This window comes from Triticum urartu, chromosome 3A (assembly GCF_056163025.1).
Source record: "Triticum urartu cultivar PI428250 chromosome 3A, HENAU_Tu73, whole genome shotgun sequence".
NCBI classification, from domain to species: domain Eukaryota; kingdom Viridiplantae; phylum Streptophyta; class Magnoliopsida; order Poales; family Poaceae; genus Triticum; species Triticum urartu.
This window is the reverse complement of record NC_141875.1, coordinates 562892777-562908310: the sequence shown is the minus strand read 5'-3', so window position 1 is coordinate 562908310 and position 15534 is coordinate 562892777. Positions and strand designations below refer to the sequence as shown.

Here is a 15534-nt window from a genome sequence, read left to right as displayed (position 1 = left end):
CGTCAAATTGGTCTGGCAAGTACTCCCTCTATTTGAACTAAAATTACGACGAGTAATTTGGAACAAAAGAAGTAGCATGTATGTCTTGTACATTGTTAGCGCTTTAGCTTTGTTGCGTAGTTTCCTTTGACCCGCTTTGTAAGAGGTGTTGGAAACATGACATGCACCCGCACCCATGTGTGCAACGAGATGGCCCGAGTCCTACGGCGCCCACGCTCTCGTGCACGTCGCCTCCGCCCACGTAGCCACGAACGGCATTATCCTCGGATCAGTTGTAACAGTAGACCAGGACTCCTCGTGAGCTCCCGTGTATATAAACTCTTGTAACCCTGCGATGATAAATATACAGAGTCCTTCATCCATCTTACTTGGTATCAGCTTCTCTCGATCCTCCCTGCTTCCGCCATGAGCATCCACCGCCCCCTTCGCCGCACTCGTTCGTTCGGGGACGCCGATGCCGTCTTCATCCTGCCGGAAGTCGCCCCCAACCCCGAGTCGGCCGCCCCCGGCTGCCGCCCAGCCGGTGCCGCCCGCCGTTCCGGCGCCCCTGTTGCCGAATGCCCGCACCATGCGCCGGGCTCATGCTGCTCCCATGATGCCCCCTGTGCTGCAACCTCTCCGCGTCGTGCGTCCTCATGCTGAGGCGCTCGTGATCCGTCCACCTCAGGTTCCCCTGCGCCTCTCCCGTCGATGCATCATATTAACATCGCTTCATACATCCCCTTCAAGCTCTCGCTCGACTCCGGGAATTACTCCAAATGGCGCCACCTCTTCTGGTACATGCTCTGCAAATACCGCATCGAGGAGAACGTCCTGGAGGAAGCCGAGCCGCTGCACGAGGATGCCACCTGGCGTAACGACGACATCACGATCGTCCTGTGGGTGTGCGGGACGATCTCCGACGACCTCTACGACACCATCCAGACGCCGGAGGCCACGGCGTACCATCTCTAGCAGCAGCTCGAGGTGTTCTTCCGCAACAACGCCGCCGGCCGCGCCGTCCACATCGGCGCCGACTTCCGCGCGACGGTGCAGGGCAACATGACGATCGCCCAGTACTGTCGTCGCCTCCAGCAGCTCGCCTCCGCCATGGCCGACATGGGCGAACCGGTCACGGACCGGGTGCTCACCCTGCAACTCATCCGCGGGCTCAGTCGCCGCTTCCACGTCATGGCGACGCTCCTGCCGATGCAGCAGCCATTCCCCACGTTCCTTCAGGCGCGGTCGCGGTTGCTCCTCGAGGAGATCGACATCGCGGAGCGCGAGCGGGCCACGGGCGCCACTGCCCTCGCCGTCGGCCACGGTGGGTCCTCCTTGTCCGGCGGCGCTCCGGGCGGTGATCGTGCACCCCCTCCCACGCCGTCCGACAAGGGCAAGTCTCCCGTCCCCAGCGGGGGCTCAGGAAGTCCGTCTGGTGATCGTCAGCGCGGCGGGCGTGGCCGTGGTCACCCCGGGGCATCCTCTAGCTCCAACGGCGGGCGTGGTCAGCCGGCGCAGCAGCCCTGGATGGGCTACTTTGCGCCCTTCGGTGCCCTGCTGCCCCCTTCGCAGTAGTGGCGCGCGACCTGGACGCCACCCAACGCCGCGGGTGTTCTCGCCCCCCGTCCTGGCGCCCCACACCAAGCTTACCCTATCGTCGGGTCGTCTTCCTCCGCACCACAGTGGGATCAGCAGGCGCTGCTGGCCACCTAGTTCCAACATGCAAGTGCAGCAGCCGCCCTCCGGGTCCAAGTGGTACATGGACACCGGCGCGACCTCGCACATAGCTGGGACATCAGGTACCCTCACCACTGTCTCCCCCACATCGCATTATTATCCATCTAGCATTACTGTTGGCAATGGTTCCGTGCTTCCTGTAGTTGCATGCGGCTCCACTTCTCTTCCTCCCTTTCATCTTACTGACATACTTATCTCTCCTGGCATTATACAAAACCTTATTTCCATTCGTCGTTTTACCCATGATAATTGGTGTATTGTCGCTTTTGACCCCTTTGGCTTCTCTGTGAAGGACATGGCAACGGGGAAGGTCCTCATGAGGTCCAGTAGCTCCGGCGATTTGTATCTGTTTCTTCCGAATAATGGAGGCTCTCGGGCGTTCTCTGTTTCAGGCAATGGCGACTTGTGGCACTTGCGGCTTGGCCACCCCAGTCGTGTTTCCCTTTCCATTTTAGCTTCAAACTTTCTTGATTCATGTAATAATCACTCTCAAGGTTCTCCCGTGTGTGAATCTTATAAAATTGGCAAGCAACCACGTTTACCTTTTACTCGTTCTACTTCTCATACCACTGCACCCTTCCAACTCATTCATTGTGATTTATGGACGTCTCTTGTGTGTAGTTTTTCTGGTTATCAATATTACCTTATTGTGCTTGATGATTACACGCATTATTCTTGGGCTTTTCCTCTATGCAACAAAAGTGATACCGCTGCCACGCTACAACGTTTCTTCTCATACGTTCTCACCCAATATAACCTCTCTATCAAATGTGTGCAGTGCGACAACAGCGGGGAATTTCTTTCCCACTCCTTACGCGACTACTTCTCCCACCTCGGCGTCTCCTTCCGCCTCTCCTTCCCTCATACATCGCCGCAAAACGGCAAGGCCGAACGGCTCTTGCGCACCACCAATGATGTTCTTCGCACACTGCTCATCCACGCTCACATGCCGCCCGAGTATTGGGTCGAAGCCCTCCACACTGCTAACCACCTCATCAACCGTCGCCCTTCCTCCGCTGTCAATCAGCTCACGCCATACTTTCTTCTCCATGGTCATCACCCTACATACGATCATTTGCATGTGTTCAGGTGCTTATGTTTCCCAAACCTCACCCACCTAGCTCCCCACAAGCTCGCCCCACGCTCCACTCCCTGCGTGCACCTTGGCTACCCGCTAGAACACAAGGGCTACCGCTGCCTCGACCTCCGTACACGGCGCGTTTATATCTCGCGACACGTCGTCTTCAATGAAAGCAAATTTCCCTTCGCCACCCCTGAGGCCACATCTACGCCATCCACACCAGATCCTGCTCCCCCTGCCAAACCCAATCCTACCTACCTCGTACGCTCTGCCTCCCGCAGTTGCGGGATCAGCGCCGTCGATTCCTGTGTCGCGCCCCACCCCTACACCACGCCTCCGTCCACCACCTGGCCCAACCAGCCCATGCCGCTCGCCCGGCCCCGCGCCTTATCCGCCTAGCGCCAACCCCGCCACGCCACCTGGTCCATCCACCTCGCGCGGTCCCACTACCCCTGCGCACCGAATCCCTCCCGTCGCTGTCCTGTCTCCCCCCGTGCCTCACCTCCCCTCGGATCACGTGACTAGTGCAGCCCCACCACATCCCGCTCCTGCCCGTACGCCCGTATCTTCCTCGGACGCCGTGCCAGCCAGTCCCGCCGCGCCAGCTCCGCCTCGTCAACCCCCGCGGGCCGTCCGGGTACAGCCACCCGAGAACTTGCACCCCCAAGCCCGGTTTCTCTCTCCCAAAATAGCACATTAGCCTCTCTGTCACCACGCCCATCAGCCCCATTCCTTCTTCCTACCGCGCTGCGCTTAAGGATCCGAACTGGGCCGCTGCTATGCTTGATGAATATAATACGCTGTTGAAGAATGACACTTGGTCGTTGGTCTCTCGTCCTGCAGGTGCTAATGTGGTGAGCGGCAAATGGATTTTCTGGCACAAGTTCAACACGGACGGCTCTTTGGCACGGTACAAGGCGCGATGGGTGCTTCGCGGCTTCACCCAACAGGCCGGGGTCGACTACGGCGAGACGTTCAGCCCCGTCGTGAAGCCGGCCACTGTTCGCGTCGTCCTCAGCCTCGCCACTAGCGGCTCGTGGCCCATACATCAACTCGACGTCAAGAATGCCTTCCTCCATGGGCATCTCACCGAGACGGTGTACAACATGCAGCCTGCCGGCTTCGTCGACGCGGCGCGCCCCCGGGACGTGTGTCGTCTCAATCGGTCGCTCTACGGGCTCAAGCAAGCCCCGAGGGCGTGGTTCTCACGGTTCACTTCATACCTCTCAACCCTCGGCTTCCAGGGCTCCAAAGAAGACTCCTCACTTTTTTCGCTTCATCGCAGTACTGACACGACATACCTACTTATTTACGTGGATGATATTATCCTCACTGCCATCACACCCGCCTTCCTCCAGTCCATCATCGCTTCTCTACACCGTGAGTTCTCTATGACAAACATGGGTTCACTCCACCACTTCCTTGGCATAAATGTCCACCACACTTCTAGCAGTCTCCACCTCTCCCAGGAGCAGTATGCGCTCGAGATCTTGGATCGCGCCGGCATGCTCAACTGCAAACCTGTCTCCACCCCCGTTGACACCACATCCAAACTCTCTGCCACCGACGGACCCGCTTTCCATGATCCATCCCTCTACCGCAGTCTCGCCAGTGCCCTCCAGTACCTTACACTCACCCGACCGGACTTGTCTTATGCCATGCAACAGTGTTGTCTATTTATGCATGATCTCAGGGATTCTCATTATCAGATGGTGAAGCGGATCCTCCGCTATGTTCGTGGGACGACTCACCTCGGCCTGCACTTCTTCTGCTCTGCCACGACTGACCTGACGGCGTACTCAGATGCGGACTGGGCGGGGTTCTCGGACACCCGCAAGTCCACGTCCGGGTTTGCGGTGTACCTCGGCTCCAACCTCGTCAGCTGGTCCTCGGAGCGCCAGACCACCGTCTCTCGCTCAATCGCGGAGGCCGAGTACAGGGGCATCGCCAACGCTGTCGCCGAGGCGTCCTGGCTGTGCCAGCTCCTCGCCGAACTTCACCGACCGCCATCACGCGCCACCGTCGTCTACTGCGACAACATCTCCGCCATGTACATGTCGAGCAACCCCGTTTAGCACCAGCGGATGAAGCACATCGAGATCGACCTGCACTTTGTGCGGGGGCGCGTCTCTCTTGGCGAGGTGCGTGTCCTGCATGTGCCGACCACATCGCAGTTCGCCGATGTCTTCACCAAGGGGCTGCCTACGAGCGTGTTCGTCAACTTTCGCTCCAGCCTCAACGTTGGCGAGCACCACGCTTCGGCTGCGGGGGGTGTTGGAAACGTGACATGCACCTGCACCAATGTGTGCAACGAGGTGGCCCGAGTCCTACGGCGCCCACGCTCCCGCGCACGTCGCCTCCGCCCACGTAGCCACGAACGGCATTATCCTTGGATCAGTTGTAACAGTAGACCAGGACTCCTCGTGAGCTCCCATGTATATAAACTCTTCTAACCCTGCGATGATAAATATACAGAGTCCTTCATCCATCTTACTAGAGGGTTACCTACAAAGGAAAAAAAGGTTCATAGCTCTGTGTGTATTGGGTTTTTTTTTCTTTGAGGGGTTCGTGTGTATTAGTAGAGCGAGGCTGCCAGAGCTTTGCTCGCTGGGCCTGCTGGTCTCACATTTAGCTGCCTGATGCGCAATGCAAACAGGGTTTCTCCTACTTGATCATCCACGGGACGCGCCGGCGATCTATCGCCCCCAGGAAACATTGGAACTGCACTGCGTCCTCGGGCTCGCGCATGCGATTGCGTGCGCCCCAACAGGCCGTGCCAACCGCCAGTGCGAAGACGCCGTCGTAGATCATACACCCTCTCGCGACCGTGTCGCCCCTGCGAGCGACCGGCCGTGCATCGTCGTCTCCCTTCTCTAGTCCCCACCTCTCCCCTTCCTCCTGCCGCCGTCGCTGGCGCCCGCAGCCGCCCTGGCCCTGGGGTCGTTGGTTGTCATGGATCTAAGACTGACAATAGAATGGGGGATAGGTATGAGGAGGCAAGATCCTAGCTATGGCGAAGTTGTACACACGGGTTTTACGAGTTCAGGCCGTTCACAGAGGAAGTAACAGCCCTACGTCTCGGTTCCCAGAGGCCGTCGACTAGATTATATGTGTGTGTGTGTGTTACAGGGGGTGCGAACCCCCCAGTGGCGGGGGTGGCTTATATAGAGTGCGCCCAGACCCCGGCCAACCCACGTTACAAGGGGTTTAAGGTACATAAAGAGATGTCGTTACAGGTAACTCCAGTAATAAAGTGACATAAATGATTATTAAGTCTATGGAGTAAACGCCTGACCGTTGCTGTGTAGAGTGACTTTAGATCTTCTATCTGTCGAGTGATAATTCTTGCGGTCGAGTGTCTTCGGGTCTTCCGAGTGGAATGCTTCTGGTCGTGTGGATGATGCTATCTCTTGAATGCTTCTGGTTTTAGGGTGATGTCCTAGGGGAGGGTGTTTAGGTCAGGCCTATGACCCTACCCTAGGTACATAGCTACATCATTAGCGCCCAAATGGTTCAGGGTTCAAGTGGAGAAGGAGTGAATACCTCCGACTCAACTTTCGCGCTTCGGAAGCATCTTACTGAGATCAAATGAACAATCATGATGACTTCAACTTCTTTTTCAGCCGCCTTGATCCATTCTTAGTTTGTCGAGTGAACTTCTACTGAAAATCTTCGAGTGTTGATACAGAAAAAATCTTCCGTCTGACAGGTTGCTCTGCTGCTCGCGGATCTGGCAGGATTCGAATTTTGGGAAGCGTGCGGGGCGGAGGAGGCCGCAGTAATCGGGATGGATTAGGTAGGGTCGCCTCGATCTCTGCGCCACCTTTTTCGCCATGTATTGCGCGCACAACTATTGCGGGATTTGACAGGTTCGCCCGGGCCCGTAAGTCAGCCACTCGGAAATGGCCCCATATAAGGCGCCGGATTGGAGTTTTTGCACAGTGCGCCCCATTCTCTCTCTCTCTCTCTCTCTCTCTCTCTCTTTCTTCTCTGTTTCTCTGCCGCATCCACCTCTGCTCTCTGCGCCGCCGGCCCGCTCAAGCTCCGTTCGCTGCAATGGGGAAGGAGAAGACGGCGGCCTTGGAGCGCGTGAAGAAGGCAACGGCGAAGGCGAAGGGGAAGAAGACCAGCCGGGGCGGATCCTCATCGAGACCCGGCCTGCCGCGCGACTGGATCCAGGGAGATTGGATTCGGTCGACGATCCGGCAAGACGACATCGACGATTTGGTCGAGGGAGGACCGATTCCCCATAAGTCAGCACGGCTCCCGGAGGGCGAGACCGAGCCGCGGCCGCGGGAGGGTGAGTGCGTGCTCCTCGCCACCCATGTCGACCGTGGTTTTTCTTTGCCTCCCCACCCTTTCTTCGGAGGTTTCTTGAACTTCTTTGGGGCACAACTTCATCACTTTTCCCCCAATACTATCATGTACCTCGCTGCATTCCTGTCCATGTGTGAAAATTTCCTGGGTTGTCGACCACACTGGGGCCTCTTCAAACACATTTTCACATGTCGATCTTAGTCGGTCAAAAAGGCCAATCCGACTGATGAGAGGACACACGTGATCCAAATGTGCGGGGGTCTTGGGATCCAGATGAGAGGAAAAAGTACTTTCCCAACCATGATTCTTCCCGAGTCAGTCAGAGGTTGGCAGTCGACCTGGTTCTACTGCAGAGACCAGCCAACTCCGGGCAAGTCGACTGGACTTCCCCCCTTTTCCATGGCTCGAGTCGAGAAGCCCTCTGCCTTGAAAGTGACTCCAGAGGAGAAAGAGAAGGTGATGGTGCTGGTCGAGCGAGTGGTCTAGCTCGTTCGTGATGGTGTGACTGGCATGGATCTGCTGGAGGTCTTTCTCAGACTACGCATTCAGCCACTTCAAGCTCGCGACCATCCGATGTGGATGTATTCGGACCTCGAAGACACCACTCGGATCCACCCAGAAGAAGTCGGCGAGGATACGGTGGAGCAGTGGTTGAGGGGTATCACTGGCAACAAAGATAACCCCAGGGGGTCTAGGAGAATCCCTCCACTCGACAACTCATATGAACCAGACAAGGTCCAATTCTATCTTCTTAGTGTTTTTTGATCTATCATGTAATTGCTTTTTGCCAATCGACTGACATTTGTTCTACTTGTTGTCTTTCAGCCTCTCATTGAGATGTACTCGATGCCCAACGGAGAATAGGAGCAGGACCCGGAAGGGGGGGCGAGTGGAGGTGAAAGCATGGATTGGCAATCTGACGGAGGGGAAGAGGAGGAGGAAAGCGAGGACTCGAGCAGTGGTGAGGAAGTCGAGTCACCGCCTCGCACCGAAAAGCGTTCCAAACATAAGCACGGCCCAGCGAGTGTCCGTGGAGAAGTAGTTAGGTCGACCGGGCAAACTTCCAAGCGCACTCGGACTTCTTCCCCTCTGCTGACTGAGAAGGCCCCGAAGCAGCAAAAGATTACAGAAACAAAGCCTCGGAAGGCCCTGCCCAAGATCAAGATTGACGTCCCCGTCGCTTCTGCGTAAGTGTCTTGTCTCCACTTTTCAATCGAGGATTTATGTTGTCGACTCTCTTTCTCATTTGTCCGATTGAATCTTGAAACTTGCAGAGCTGCCACTTCTAGGACTTCTGCCTACAGGGATGATGACGAAGGCGTAGAAGACACGGTCACTTCTAACCCGGGTATGATTTTTGCAAACTTGCCTTTGCTTTCTCAGCCATTTTGTTGACCGACTGAATTCCAACAACTAACTCTTCTTTGCAGCTCCTCCTCATGTCATTGATCTTTCGGATGACGACGAGGACGTGCCGCTGAGGCCTAGGAGGAGTAAGAAGGCATCAACTGGTAAGACGTCCCAATCGGTGCCGGTGGCAGAACTAGTGACCAAACAGCCTGAAGATGTGACTCGGACTTCTGTTACTTTCGCTGCTCCAGTATCAAGTGAACGCCCTACATCATCGACTGCACTAGTGTTTGCTTCAACTATCCAGCCTCATGTATCGGAACTTCAAGCTGCCGCGACCGCACCGTCAACCCCATTCTTTACCACTCATCACGTTCCAGAAAGCCAGGCCGCCGCCACCACAGAAGCCATTCACCAAGCTGGCACAATGATGGAGCGAGTGAAGGTGGTGCACAAAAATAGTTAGACTGCTTATGACGCCAGTGCGGCCTTTCGAGCCAATGTCCAGGTAAGTTGGCTTCTGACTGAACTCTTATCTTGTTGCTTGTTCTGTTAGGATATGCTACCTGAAAACTTTTCTCTGTGCAACTTCCTGTTATTCTGCACTTCGCATCTGCGCACCCACTCGGTGTTTGATGTCTTTATTGTTTCACTCTTCCACTTGGTCTGGGCGGACCATGTCGAGTGGAATCCGAACCAGTGGGGGCACGCTAAGTGCACCCACTGGGTGTAGTCCCCGAGACCGCAGTCGACTGCTGGCAATTGGTTGGGGTCTGAGTATGTCTTTCTCTTTTTTTACTCAATCTGGGCAGGCCATGTCGAGTAGAAACCAGTGGGGGCACGATAAGTGCACCCACTAGTTGTAGTTCCCGAGACTACTGTAGAATGTTTGATTCTGCAGTAGTCTTAGAGTTCTATTCACTCGGAAGCGAATGATCTTTGATCTTGTTCATTGATGTATCTTTTGTCGACTGTAGAAATCATGTGAGCTTATCTCCAAGTTCGCCAAATTCGAGGAAAAGCATAGGCAACTCATCCTTGATTTGGAACTGGCCAATCAAAACTTGAAAAAGGCTCGAGACAAAGTAGCTGGTACGGAAGGTAACGACCTGTCGACTGTTTATCTTGACCATCTCTCGAATTATCTCTTCGTTCCTTTCCTTGACCCGAGTGCACATTCTTCAGAGAAAATGAAGCAAGCCTTGGCGCAAAAGGATATTGACATTGCAGCTACGCAGAAGGAGGCTAAGGAAAAGACAACACTTGCTGATAAGAAGCTGGCTTCAGTCGGAGCACTGGAGGAAGACAACGCCAAGCTAAAGGAATCTCTCACCGAGGCCAACAAAGAAGCGACCCGTCTAAAGAAGGACAAAGTTGCTCTGAATGAGAAGATTGAAGGCATTTCTCGTAAGAGAAATGACCTAGAGGCTTATCTGGGGGCACTTGCCAAAAAGTTGTTCCTTATGCTTGAAGGTATTTCCCTTTGTTCAACTGTTTAACAGTCGTTGATTCGTCAGGAATTCGTCGACTCATTATTTCATTGGGTTTGTAGAATTCTGTCAAAACTTTGAAGAAGAGACTGGGTGGGTCGAGACAGGTCTGGACCCTTTCCTTTCTCCCGTCGGTGATGATGCTGCTATGAACGTGCTTCGACTGGAATCCCGTGTTGCCAGTGTTACGAGCGACCTTGCTCGCCTGAAGGTGGATGTGTTGCGCATCGATACAGCACTCTGGCCAAGGGCGACGCTTCAAAATGATCTCGAGTCTCTGATGACTCGACTCAATGAGGTCCCTCACGAAGTACAAGAATGGAAGAAGTCTTCTGCTCGATGTGGTGCTGACGTGGCTCTGTCACTGGTTCGTGTCCACTGCAGGGAAGCCCGAGAAGAGAAGCTGGCAGTGATCAAAGTTGCCAATACCAAGAGGCATGACTTCTGATCATTCATGGAAACCTTCATTGTTGCTGCCACTCAGATTGCTGACGGGATTGATCTGGATGAGTTCATCGAGCCTGCAAGCCCTCCTCCTGCGAAGTGAAAAAACTTTATGCCTCGCCTTAAATTTGCCTCGGAATGCCGAGTGATTTTGTATCCGTTAAACTCCTTCAGGCCTGATGTTGAAAGTGCGTTATATCGACTAGAGGGGGGTGAATAGGCGATTTTTAAGAAAGTCTTCAAGACGTGGAAGTTTCGAAGACAAACGGTAGAAATAAACCTATTACCATGCAGCGGAAGGTAGACTACACTAGGTAAACCATAGTCAAGTATTCAATGAAGTGAAAGCATAATGAATAATAGCAGCTAGGTAGTAAGGATCATGTAGGAAGATATTATGAAGCCAAACAGAACACGCAGTCACTCAGTGAAGACAAAAGATAGAGCAATCATACAATGACTTCACAAGGACCAACAGTAAGTAAAGGGAAGGGAAGGATGAAACCAGTGACTCGTTGAAGACAATGATTTGTTGGACCAGTTCCAGTTGCTGTGACAACTGTACGTCTGGTTAGGGCGGCTAGGTATTTAAACCTGAGGACACACAGTCCCAGACACCCAGTCCTGAACACGCAGCTCAGGACACCCAGACCTCGCCCAATCACTCTGGTAAGTCTTCAAGGTAGACTCCCAAACCTTCACAGACTTCGTTCACCGGCGATCCACAATGTCTCTTGGACGCTCAGAATGCGACGCCTAACCGGCTGGAGGATTCACAGTCCTCAAGTGTAATAAGTCTTCAGATCACACAGACAAGAGGACTTAAGTGATGCCTAACACTCATAGGCTCTGGGTGGTTAGGGCTTTATCCTCGCAAGGAATTCTCTCTCAAAGGCTTCGAGGTGGGTTGCTCTCAAACGACAAAAGCCGTACTCTAACTCTGAGCAGCCAACCGTTTATGGTTGTAGGGGATGGGCTATTTATAGCCACTAGGCAACCCGACCTGATTTGTCCGGAATGACCCTGGGTCACTAAGGAACTGACACGTGTTCCAACGGTCAGATTTCAAACTCACACGGCAACTTTACTTGGGCTACAAGCAAAGCTGACTTGTCTGACTCTGAACAAGATTCGCTCTCATAGTCTTCACTCGAAGACATAGGTTTTGGTTAAGCATCACTTCAGTCATTCTGACTGGTTCTCTTGGACCCCACTTAACAGTACGGTGGTTCCTATGACTCAACAAAGAAGAAAAAGAACTACGAAAGATCTAAGTCTTCGAGCTCCATAGGCTTCATGCGATGTCTTCTCTTGTCATAGTCTTCAATGTGAATATCTTCATATACCACCTTTGACATCAATGTCTTCATACATTTTTAGGGGTCATCTCTGGTAGGAAAACCGAATCAATGAGGGACTTCTACCTGTGTTATCCTACAATTCTCACAAACACATTAGTCCCTCAACTAGGTTTGTCGTCAATACTCCAAAACCAACTAGGGGTGGCACTAGATGCACTTACAATCTCCCCCTTTTTGGTGATTGATGACAAACTAGTTGAAGTTTTCAACGGGGAATATAATATGTGAAATTGTAAAGGAATTGTCTTCATTAGTTGCAAGGGCTCCCCCTGAAGATGTGCATATAAGTAATTTGCTTTTGGAATGCAAATGCACATGGCAGGTTGTACTCGTGGAGATCCTCTTCAACTTATGATGACAATTCATTATGCATGAGAAGGTATGTGAAGATAATGACATGCATAATGGAAAATGGATGTCTGCAAAATGATCTAAGTGTGGAATTTATCGTCGCACATGCGGAGTAGCAAATAAGTAGCAGACGACCATCGAGTTTAAGTGTTACAACTCAAAGAATCCAAATGTATCAAAACGAGAGTTGTAAACACGAAGCAAAATATAAAGCAACCGCCCATATGGACCCGCTTGAAGACTATCAAACTCATATGCTTCTCCCCCTTTTGTCAGTAAGGACCAAAAAGGTTTGAAGACATAGAGCATCTACTCGTTCCCATGAAGAGTAGGTGAAGCAGTAGGGTCGTCGGTGGTGTTCGGCGGTGCAGAAGAACTTGGAGCAGTGTCGAAGCGTGCTGAAGGAGGTGGCGGTGAAGTAGCATCGTCTTCATCCTCGATCACTCTGGCATTCACAGTTGCAGCAGAGGAAGAGAACTCAGAGTCTTCAAGAGATGGAGTTTGGCGTAGCACTGCCCTTCGAGGAGGTGTGGAGTCAAACTTGAAGCGTTCAGAGAATTCATCCTCTTGAAGATCATCTTCAGAGCACATAAGCGTCAGCCCTTTCCATGTGCGTCGAGAGGTTTCATGTGCAGCAAAGGCATTCTTGGTGGCAAGATTGCGAATACGGTTGACATCCACCAAGAGTCTTTGCATTTGGCACTTCAGCCAGTCATGATGCCTATCCTGTTTCTGATGAAGAGCCACCAGAAGCTCTCGGTCGTTGAGAACACGAGTGCGCTTCTTAGGTCGTTGGGCAATTGTGCTATCGATGGCTTCAGTAAGGGCAGGATGTGGTGCACGTGTAGTTCCAGCCAAAGGATACACACGAGTGACAGCTTCAACTCCTTCAATGTTCTGAGAAAAACTTTGATGCTCCGCATTCTGAAGACTTAGTGGTTCCTTGGCAGGCTCAGGATAAATGTCTTCAACATACATATCCACATCACGCAGAAAGATCCGATGATTGCGAGCAGATGGCTGATATGAGATAGCGGAGTGAAGTTTAATCAGCCACATTATCCATGAAGCGTAGAACTTCAAGCCAAAAAGATCAGAGCCTGATGCAGCAAGTTGGCGGATGAAGAAGTCATGTGCATTGAAGCATTTTCCATGAAGAATATAGAAGACCAAAGTCTTCATTGCACCTTCCAGCTTGGCATGTGGAGAATGTCCTTTGATTGGCCAGAGAGTTCGCCTTATGATGTGATAAATAGTCCTTGGCAGATACTCAAGGTCTTCAACGAAGAACTCCGTGGGATATGCAGCATCTTGCTCTTGATCAGTTGCTCAAGAGCGTCATCTGCAAGATCTTCATCATTGGACAGATCAATGGCATCATTATGCAGAATAGCAGCAGCTGTCAGTTCTTGGCCGGTGTGTGGCAGAGGCATCTTGACTTTCTTGGGCTTGGAGATGCGTGACAAATCTTCAGACTGCACACTGTCTTCAGGAGGTGCAGTTTCCAGTGGCTTCACCCGTGAGATTTTTGGAGCAGAGGCAGGCTTTGAAGCTTTAGGCTGCTTCTTTGGCTTCGGCGCTGCAGGCGCTTCATCTGATTCAGCGTCATCTGCAGGCTCATGCACGGCTGTCTCTTGAACTATGATGTGAGTGATGAGACCTTCCAAGTTGTAGAAGGGCCCAAGAAGATTGGGTTCAGCTTCACGAGTTCCATCGGCACGGGGAGCAGAGGGACCAGGGTTGAAGTCTAATCCCAAAGACTTCTTGTTCTGCTTCGCTGAGTTTTGGGCAAACTGGAAATTGCGCTTAAACAGATTGTCGTCACGACACCATAGCAGTGACGATGGGTCAGCATCCGCAGGCTGTGGTCCACGGACCATGCAGGGATAGAAGCCTTGTTCAATGGCTTCATCTCTGGTCCTGGGTTGAAGATTTTTGTAGAGGATGTCTCCCCATGGTCGCTTGATGGCATTCTTTTCAGCATATTCCTTTGTCACAAATCTGTATTTGAACCACTGTTCTGCCCAATAGCGTCGAATCCATTGGATTCGTGTCTTGCGCTGATTGTAATCCTCTTTAGGATCTATCTTGTACAGCTCTGAGAGGTCATCGGGCAGATCTCTTGATGTTTCTCCTCGACGCTTTCTGCCACCCTTCCTTGCTGATTTCTCTGAAGCCATGAACTTTAAATTGAATGGCTTCAATACGTTCAAAGGCTTCAAGGGCTTTCGCTTGCTGGACAAACAGGAACTGGCTTCGGGAGAATTTATGTGATACTGTAAGAATTCTGCAAATGAATGCAGACTATGAGAACCAAGGGATTCTCCCACGGACATGTACCTGTGACAACATTAAGGTTCGAGGGAAGGGGAAGACGTCATATGCATTCTCAGAAGATTTTGAAGATAAATCAGTTTAGAAGACATTGACCTCATCGTGCGAAGACATTCACTCATAGATAAGGAGTTGGTTCCAGATTTGTACGAATCCACAGATCAGTACAAGTGAGGAATCTAACTACTTTGTGAAGCATAAGTGAATATACTAGGCATATTATGAGATACAGTTTGAAGTGGATCCAACATGTGTGAACAAAAACCACTTGTGGTAGAAAGTGACGAATCTATAGGATCAAAGGGGCCGTAAAAAGGAAGTTTTATTTACCACACGTAGAACTGCTAGACGGAGTGGAAGAGGAGTCCGAGCAGTTCGATCGTCCGTGCCCTAACTTGGCGACGGAGGACACCTACGGCGACGGCAGAGAGGACGATGTCCGCGGTCGGCGTGAAGACGGCGTCGGAGAGGTTGCGGCAGTGAAGCGCTTCGTCGCCGGCGTCGTCGAGGGCTAGCGGTGGCTCTAGGGTTCGTGTGAGAGTGGAAGAAGAGATAATGACTGTGGTGAGGCGTGTATTTATAGGGACAGGGGCGGCTCAGTGTTATTACACAGGTGCCCCTGGCGATTCACATCTGAGGAACACGTGGCCATCATGCAGCATATCGGGGGTTGTTCCACGTCCCATGCACGCCTGGATTGTCGGGTGGTCGTTCCCACTTCTCCGGGTTTCAAGTGAAGGAATGAGCATTGAAAACAGACTTAAAGTTTGTCTCTGTATCTTCTGCTGACAAGGGCGCAGAGAAGACATTCGACGGTTTCAATAGAATGCATATGATTTGGAGAGATAGAGTTTGAGATAGGAAGCATAGAGAGGTTAGGGTCCGATCACATTCACTTAGTTCAAAAGATTCAACAAGAAGACATAGCTATAAGTGAATGCTGTAGAGGACAGAACACTAGTATATATATATTCAACATAGTGAAGATAACCATGAAGACATGTTGAGATTGAAGCCAAACCAAATGTGAAGACATAGCAAATATAACGCCATGAGTGAAACACTTCAAACAGAACATTTGGTGGTGGCG

The 15534-nt window shown here is 52.1% G+C and overlaps 1 pseudogene; it reads left to right on the top strand.

Moving 5' to 3' along the window:
• The first annotated feature begins 405 nt into the window (after positions 1-405).
• LOC147980533 (uncharacterized) lies at positions 406-1692 on the top strand (annotated as a pseudogene).
• The last annotated feature ends 13842 nt before the right edge of the window (positions 1693-15534 follow it).